General features: G+C 54.6%; 1 protein-coding gene across 2 annotated transcripts in view; it reads right to left on the reverse strand.

Annotated features, from left to right (window-relative positions):
- NDRG1 (N-myc downstream regulated 1) overlaps nucleotides 1-8,636 on the reverse strand; it is a 60,255-nt gene extending 51,619 nt beyond the window's left edge. The window contains exon 1 of one of the 2 annotated variants that reach the window (XM_009455958.5): nucleotides 8,508-8,636. The gene's annotated coding sequence lies outside the window, so the exon portion shown is untranslated. Of the gene's footprint in view, nucleotides 1-8,110 lie in introns of both variants that reach the window. The other variant, XM_009455959.5, reaches the window with a different exon arrangement.
- Nucleotides 8,637-9,120: the final 484 nt, after the last annotated feature.

Consider the following 9,120-nt stretch of genomic DNA (forward strand, 5'->3'; position numbering starts at 1 on the left):
TAATCACAGAATGTTGGGACCCACTAGAAAGCATCAAAGAGGTCCTCCAGCAGGTAGGGTGGCAAGGCAGGGCCACACACAGCATGGCGGGGGAACCAGGGCTGACTCCTAGCCCACCTGCCCCACCTTTGGAGTGGCTTGGGACTGACAAACCATGTCTCCATCTCCAAGGCCATCTTTGCTCCCCAAGAAGCACAGAAGAAACCCCTCCAGCAGGTCTCCTTCAGCTAAAACCCAGCTTAGCACCAAAAACAGGGCTCCAGGTCACAGCACCAGCTGCCAGCCTGTATCTTCACTTCTTTTCCCATCCACCTGCCTGGGAGGAATTCCGAGAAGACCAATGCCAGAGAAGTGAAAGGTAGCCAGGAGCTGGGGGAAGGCTTGCAGGCCATGGTGTCACCATTTATTAGCTCTGTGATCCTGCATAATTTATTGAATCTCTTTTTAAAAATGTATTATTCATCTTGTTTTTTAGAGAGACAGGGTCTTGCTATGTTGCCCAGACTGGTCTCAAACTCCTGGGTTCAAGTGATCCTCCTACTCCGGCCTCCTGAGTAGCTGAGATTACAGGCATATGCCACCATGCCTGGCTATCTAACCTCTTTGCCTCAGTTTGCTTGTCTGTCAATGGGCATGCTAACTCCTGCTCCCAATGATCAGCAGTGGGGCTTAAATTCAAGAATGGCATGGAGAACCTGGCAAACAGTTGCTTAATTCATCAGCATACTTTCCTTTCAGGGTTGCCTTGGAGATGCCAGGACATCTGTGAGGATGTGGCCTGGGTTTCAGTCCTAGAGTCCCAGCGAGGAGAGGGACACATGGAAAATGCTCAGCAAATGCCACCAAGGTTTCTGATTATCAGGCCCAGTGCGTCACCACTGGGGCCCTTCTCTCCACCAGCACTGTCTGTCAATGAGTAACGAGGGCCCAAGAGGGGCTACACAAATACCCTTCCAGTCCAGCAGACCCAGGAGAGTCAGAGGAGAGCTGGATCACAGGTTCCAGGCAAAGCCAAGGCCAGGATCTGCCCGAGGAAGAAAAGAACGTGACCCGTGACCTTGGGGCCTGGGAGGGCAGTGGGCAGAGGCATCTTCGGTAATCCGACACCACTTGAGAACTGTTCAACAGCCCCTGGGGGACTGAGGGGGACACACAGAGCCTGTGATTCCCAAAAACCTCAGTGGGGCAGCAGGAACGCTGGCCTAGGAATCAGGGCATGGGGACCCTGCCACTTTCCTATTCCGTGACTCTGAGCAAGTCACTTCCTCTCTGGGCCTTGGTTTCTCCATCTGTAAAGTAGGCACAGTGTACGTCTATGGAGATCACGCTGTCCACAACAAACTTACAGGCAAATGAAAACCCAGGCAGGAAGGTGCTTCGCCAAGACAAAAGGGCCACAGGGTCTTACCAAGGCCCTGCCGGGCTCAGCTCTGGCCAGATGAGCCCCGCACCTTGGACCAAGGCCCCCACTTCTGCCAGCCTCAGACTCCTGTCTGTTAAGACTAGTGCCTTGCTCCAGCTCTGCCACCCATCTGCACACCCTCTTGAGCAAACTCTCCTGGGCACCCCAACAACTCCCACAGGGTGGGGCTGAAGGGGTATCCAGCAGAGAAACATCCATGATCTGTTCTAGAAGTTCCAGGTTCTACCCACCAGGAAGAGCAGCCACAGGAAGGCAACAATGTAACCCTACACAGACACACCACAAAAACAGCACCAGGAACAGTATCTGTGGCACTAACTGGACTCTAAACCCGGTACTTCCTTTAAGCCTCACAGAAACCCTAGGAAGGAGGTGCCAGCATGTCACCATTTAACAGATGGGGAAACTGAGGCATCAAGAGGTTAAGATGTGTGCCCCAGGTCAGCAAGCATCAAGCTGGCTGCTTTAAGGTTAAAGTAACCTTAAAGGGAATGTTGACAATGATCTCACATTGCCCTAAATATATCCACAGTCCTCACCACCACCCGTGGCCCAGATACAACGTTGTAAGGTGGGCTGCACGTGACCGTGAGGCTTTCAGCGTGTGGAGGTCAGCTGGAACAGTCACATGCCTCTCCTCCACCCTGCAGTCACCACTGAGCCATCATGAGCAGGACTGAGCTTTTGGCAAAACCAGCGTCTTGAACTTTTCTCCCTTCACAACACCCAGAAGGTTCTCTGTTTTCAGCTCCCCCATAGTACCTTCCTAAGATGGCCAACTCAATGCTTTGGAAAAGCGTTCACTCAGCACACTGTTTCACTTGCTCCTCAAGGAGGTTGCCCCGGGAGAGGCTGGGTATTATACCCAGTTCACAAATGGGTAACCTGAGGCTCAAAAACAAACACAAAGGCCCACTTGACTTCCAAAGGCCACATGTCCCTACTGAGGAAAAGGTGAAAAACTCACTGGTTTGTTGTGGGTGCAGGTGTGGCACTCACTCCCTCGGAGGAGGGCGGACAACAGTCCCCTGGAGGCCTTCAGTGAAGCAGATAAAGGGAGAGCAGGCGGGAATTGCTGACAAGGGTAGCATCGATTGTCACCAACAGCAACTGGCCCAGATTCCACCCTCCGTAACATGCCTGGTTTTAAGGCCACATGAAAGCCAGTGTTCTCTCCAGCACACTGTGCTCTTTATAGAACAGATTTTTAAAAGGCGGGAAAAAATCAACGTGTGCTGTGGCTGTTTGCTGTAGCAACTTCCCCAGAAAATTGCCGAGAACAGCACCATTTCTGCCTGAACCTCAAGGAAAACCACCTTGAGATACGCCCTGGATAGCCCTGCCTTACTGTGGATACAATCCTTTGTCATTTCTTCGCCAAAAGAGATTTTTGAAGTCAAACTACAAAGCAGTTCATGGGCTCTCTTGGTGTTTTCTGGCCCTTTTGAAACTCAAGGCCCTGGGGAGGGTGAGGAAGTTGGCAGTCTTCACGCACTGTCTTTCTTAACTAATCAACTCAGCAAACAATATGGGTGGATTCACTGGACCTTCAAGAAAGTTCCCTAGTTTAGAGGTTAGGGAAATGTATCAGAGCAATCAGAATCAAGGAAACAGTACAAATGTCACACAGAGAACAAAACCACACTAGGAACTCCTCGAGGGCCCCTGTACTTTGCAGTGGAGCCTGAAACCCAGGAGGCATCAGTGATGTTTGATATTCAAGGAATGAAAAAGGGATCACTAAGAAGGTGAACCCCACTGTCTCCCTCTCAAACATGCCAAAGCCGCATTCACTCCCTGGGTGTGGGTCCAGAGGGGCTGGAGCTGAAACTGAACTGCTGTGTGTTCAACTTGAGCACAGCACCACGGAGGTCAGCAAGAGTGTCCCAAACACAACAGCAGGAAGAGGGAGGTGTCAGGAATCTCGTCAGGGCCCACCTCTTTTCTGCAATACAACCGAGATCTTCCTGGAGATTCTCAGTGGAGTTTTGGCAGTACGAGTAATTTGTTTGGCAGACAGAAGACGACCGTCTGAGGGGACGAGGTGAATAACTGGAAGTCCAAAGGAGGACACTGGTCTCCTTAGAGGATTATTTTGTGAAATTGCAAGACAGGCATGAGCTGCGCTGGATGGTCTGAGATAATTTGTGGAAATCACACAAACGGAGCCAGTGTTAGCAGAGGACGAGGAAATGGCTTCCTCAAAAGAACCCTTTGTCCCGAGATGGGATGCTAGCCACGCTAACAGGATCCTTCCCCAGAATGGTCTTGCAGTTTCCACCCTCTGGAATGGGCCTCCGATCTTGTCTATGCAAGATGGTCCAAGTTACTTCCTTAATCAGTGGAGATGTCCTTTCCACCACCACTAACACAACACCTACTAAGGACAGGCTCTCAGGTTTCATGGGAGACATGGACAGGTCCCAGGAAGGACCCAACCCAGCCTCCCCTCCAGCAGAGGACAGCCAAGGAGGCCTTTCTGGAGAAAGGAGGAGAGTTCCATGATTAAAAAGGAGGAAGGAGAGGTGGTAAGCATTCCCAGCTGAGACAGGCCATAGACCCACCTCTTAAATGGCCCCCTCACATCCATATTTGAAGAGGGTTACTTGGAATCTTCTTAGGTTCCGTAGGGGTGGGGCAGAGGGTGAAGGCAGGAGAACAGGGTGGACACCTGGGCCCCCACCCACCTCTCTTCAAACAGAACTCTATGCAGATTTAAAATGTATAGCTGCAGAAAGTCTCCCCACAGATTTAAAGAAAGGAAAGATTAAACTGCTGGGGAGGGCACTCAAGGCCCCCAGACTGTTAAGGAGCCTCACTTTCTACCAGCTCAGTTGCAAGAAGACCCGCTGGACTCAAAAGGTCAGAGATGGAGCCCAGGCAGGTAGGGCATAGGCAGGTCTGCAAACAATGTTAGGTGGGAAAGTCAAAGATCTGGGTCAAAGAGACCTGCTTATGGCCCCGATTGTGTAATCCATTCCCATTCTGTAGTGCTGAGGCTACGCCCCACCCGAGGGAGCCCAGGTTTCTTTTCACATGGCCCCCACCCCGAGAACACGGCTCCAGGTTGGCACCTACTCATGGCCCTCTACCTCTGCAGCCGCCTTCCTGTGGGGCCTCAGTGTCCCCAGCCCTTCTGCCTACCTGCCTGGGCTAAGTTCTCAGCCAAGACCGCTATCTAGCCTGCCTCTATCTCCAAGTTGAAAGATAAAAAGCAAGTGGACACGCAGTACTTCCATCACACAGCCATCAAGAGAGGCAGGAACAACAGCCTGGGGTGGATCCAGGAAACAAGCTCATTCTCAAAAGGTGGGCTCAGAGGGTGTGGGTGGCCTCCAAGCGCAATGTTGGAAGGTGGAAAGGGCTCAGGAGGCTCACCTTGGGCAGAACCCCACTCACTGGACTCTGGACAGAAGAGTCACCAGCCTGAGCCTCAATTTTCTGACCTGAGAGGTGGGAAGAATGTCTTCTACCTCAGTTAGCTGATGTGATGCATTGAACCTCCAAGGCACTATAGCAAACAAGAGCTATTTACTGAGCACTCACTAATTCCCTGGCACTGTGGACACAGGGTGGCCTGAAGGTACAGCGGCATGTATGACTACACCTTCCTTCTTCTCTCCCCTGTCATTCCAGAGCAGAGGTTCTCAACTCTGTCTGCCTGCAGGATACCCCATTCCTAACCCAGCCAAAGGAGCTTTGAAACAATAGCATATCCCCTGATGGAGAGAGAATCGCAGGAGACTGGGCCTGGAAATGTGCATTTCAGACAAGATTTTCATGACACTATTATGCAACCTACATAAGCTTAGCAAAAAGCAATACCTAGGTCAAGCATTTGCAGGCACTTTCACAGCCTTGGGTAGGTTTAGGACAAAGGGTCCCAGACTCTGCTTGCCAAGAAGATGCCTTGAGAATGTCTTCTGTGGGTGCTACTGACGGCAAACACCTACACGCTGTTTTCCACATGCTGAGTGCTGTTCTCAGGTTACACAGATTAATAGTTACACATTCTGATGGCATCATGTCTGTTACTCTCATTTTACAGAAAAGCAAACTGAGGCATGGAGCTCCTGATTGCCTTTTCATTTGAGCCTGATTTCTTCAGGCGCCCCAACATGTTGTCATGGAAAAAAAACAAAGGCTCTGAAGTCCAACTGTCTGGGTTCAAAGTCTGGCTCTCCCACCTGAGCCATATGGCTACAGGCAAATCCTGAAACTCTCCTGGCCTCAGTTGCCTCATCCATTCAATGGAGCAATACGATCCAGGCAACGTTCTTGCGAGGATGAAGGCAGATGGAGGGAGACAGTGGCTGCTCTGGAGGGAGAGAGATGTCGTGTCCCTCCCTGGCCTTCCTTCCAGGCTGAGTCAAACCTGAACCCTGCTTGAGTCTTAGATGCTGAGTCATCACGCTTTCTCTCCCAGGACAAGGCCTCTGAGTCACGTCTGGAATGGGATTCTCTGGGGTTGGGTCCCAAGGAAGAACTGCAGCTTTGGGCCACCCGAAAAACACAATGCTATCTTTCTTTCAGGTCCATGAGGAGGCAAGTTCAGGCCAGCGGATTTCAACGTACTCCAGGGGGGCCCTCAGCTCAGTTGAGATCTGTCTTCTGTCATGGGCGGGGGGGGGGGGGGCAGCCCCATTCAGTCAAAGGCCAACTCAGGGGGCTACAGCCTCTAAGCCCCTGCTCTTCAGGCTGGCTTTGCTAATCTCTCAAGAACACCTGATTTACACTTAAAAAAAATCATTCCGCTCTGCCCCTTTGGCCTCAAAAGTTTCCTCACCAGAAATTCAGTGAAGATGCAATTTCCTTTCGCCCCTCCATAGCAGGCAGGCAAAATCCTGCCAGGAACCCTTTCCACTGCCTTCAGTCCCACCCAGGAGCCTCTCAGAAAGCTGAGCTCCAGCTCAGTTTGGCCTGGGCACATCCCTCCCCATCCCTGTGCCTCATTTTCCATCTGTAAAATGGAAAGAAGTTGGACTAGGTAGGTCTTGTGTGAGTTTTTTATTCCATTCCAAATGATCAAACTTTGTTGCTCCAAAAGAACTTCCTCACAAGAGACCCAAACAGACACTCCAGGATCCCTCAAAAGCAAAACCCAACACCTCCACCCATGCACAGTCTATTACCTCGCCCGAAACTCAACCTGCTGGTTCACAGGAGAACGGGGCAGAAGGCCCAGAGCCATCCACTTCATCCCATGTGCATATTTCAACTCCTCCCACCTGCCAGGCGCTGGGCCAGGGGCCAGGTTACAGGGCAGGGCAGGCAAATCCTCCTCCTTGCCCAGATGCAGTGGGAGACACGGTCCCACAAAGCTAAGAAGTCACAGGTCAGGGGAACACCCAGTTTTCCATCCACACCAAAACCCTCTCTCTCCCTTACACCTTCCTTCATCCCCGACACCGTGCCACCCCAGCCTGGGGCTGGCTCTGCCGCCACACACACCACACAGAACCGGTCTGCGTCTCCAGCCGTGTGTCTTCCCCACCAGAAGGCAGCCCTTCCAAGACAGGCGCTGGGGTTTGCCCCCTCTGTACCTTGCTTATTTCAATCACATTTGTGAAACTCAATAAGGACGCCAGAATTTCTCAACAGGAAGAGTCTAGACTGAAAAATTCGCCTTGAAACTGCATTTCTGCAGCAAGAACAGGGGGTTTGTATTTAGATATGTTAATTTGAGGCAGCTTAGGAGAAGGTCCCGTGCAGCTGATGGGTATTATAAGGATGTCTGCCGCCCTCCTGCCTGGCCACTGGCTGACTTCTGAATCTTAGATATTTCCCAGTAGCTTAAAGAAACCAAACAAACTGAAGTGCCCCCAGCGTCCGTGAAGAAGGGGTGTTCTTGGATGGGCATAAGATAACCAAGGGCCCTGCCTCCCCCACCCACTGCCAGGCATCTCCCACTTCCAAGCCACAGAGGCGTGCTGTTCAGGACCCCCAGGGACAGCAGGGACAACAGGCGGGGGACATGGGGGAGGGGTGGGTAAGGAACCGACCCACTAAATCCCAGCTCCAGCTACTAATTTGACAGAGGCGTGACAGCGTGTTTCCCCCAGAACCAGCCGCATTCCCCAAGCCCAGCCCGAAATCTCCTCCCGAGGCTGAATCAGAGACCGCGGCGGATCCCCCAGGAACGTCGAAGTAATTCCAGCTGTTTTCCCCCGTGGAGGGCAGGAGCGGCCAGCACCGGAGGCAGGGGAGGGGAGGAAAGCGGGGGAGGGTGGGCGGAGGCGAAAATGACGCCACTCCTAGCTCCAGCCAGCTCAAGGGGCCGCCAAATGTCCGCGAGACCCCTCTCGCCCAGGCCACTTCTCCCACGCCGCCGATGCGCCAATCCCGGGTTCCTCCGGGGGCGCACCCTGCCCAGTGGCGCTCGCAGACACTTGCTCCGGCTCGCGTGTTGCACTGTGACACACCCTGGACCCTCCCCCCACACACACGCTTACACTCACACTCACATGCACACCGCCCTGTGTGTGCTACGGGACTGAAGCGCCACCAGCCTCTCGGATCCACACCCGTTCCCGACCCAGTCTGCAAGCCAGACACACCCACGCCCCCCTCTCCAGCCTCCTTGCCAGCGCCACTCACCTCTACCAACCCCTCATCTACACACTCGCGCGCAATCTCTCCGTTCCCAGACACAGACACACACACACACATACACACACACACACTCACCTAGTCCCTTCTGCACCCACGTCCAGCGCGCACCCCTGCCAGCGGCGCCAGCTGGGATTCGGAGACGACGCCAGGAAACGCTATCCTGGTATTTTTTCGGACCGTCTCATCGCCCCCTTCCCGACCTCCAGAACCCCAATCCCCAGCTAGGGGGGAGATGAATGGGACCCTGTCTTTTTTTCCTCCCTTTCCGTAATTGAACCCCCCACTTCAGCGGTGTCTGCACCCAAAGCCCCCTCGCGCCCGCGCCCCGGGGTGACCGCGCACTTGCAGCTCCGGGGCGCTTACTCCTGGAGTCCGCGGGGCTACAAAGGGCGGTCCTGGCGCTCCAGCGGCACCGCACGGGCGGCCCCTTTCTGCTCCGCGTCGCGCCTGGGAGAAGAGGGCGCGGGCTTACCTAACGCGAGGGAGAAAGGAAAGGACGGTGCCGAGGCTGGCGGCCCAGCGCCCCGCGGAAGCCGAGGGCGGATGGTGAACGGACGAGCTTCAGCACCAGCTGGGAGCCAGGCGAGGTTTGTTTACGTCCGGGCGGAGGGCGACTTTATAGGCGCCGCGGCCCCGCCCCCGCGCCTCGCCCCTCCCAGACCCTCGCAGTCCCAGCACGCAGCCGGGACACACCCCTTCCCCGCTCCCTGCTCCCTCCTCCCGGGCGCGCCGGGCTGGGCTGGGCTCGGGCAGCGCGCGGCGGGCGCCCACTGGAGCCGCCGCCTGTTGCGCAAGCAGTCGTAGGGGCGCGGCCGGGAGGGGCATCGGGGCCCGGGTTGTGGGTCGGCTCTGCAGTCCCCTCCGAGTCCAGGGCCTCGGCCTGTGCAGCGGGCGCGTGTGCCCTGCCCGGAGGAGGCGTTTGTGTGCTCGTGCGTGTTCATGTGCGCGCTCGTGCGTGTGCATGTGGACTTCCTTGTGTCTCCGTATGGGCGGAGGCCCCCCATCTCTGCCTCAGAGTTTCTTCTAAGAGTCTCGTTGCGCCACGCCCTGAGCGACTCCCTTCACTTCCTGTAGGTCTCACCAGC

Source organism: Pan troglodytes, chromosome 7 (assembly GCF_028858775.2).
Source record: "Pan troglodytes isolate AG18354 chromosome 7, NHGRI_mPanTro3-v2.0_pri, whole genome shotgun sequence".
Taxonomy (NCBI): Eukaryota; Metazoa; Chordata; class Mammalia; order Primates; family Hominidae; genus Pan; species Pan troglodytes.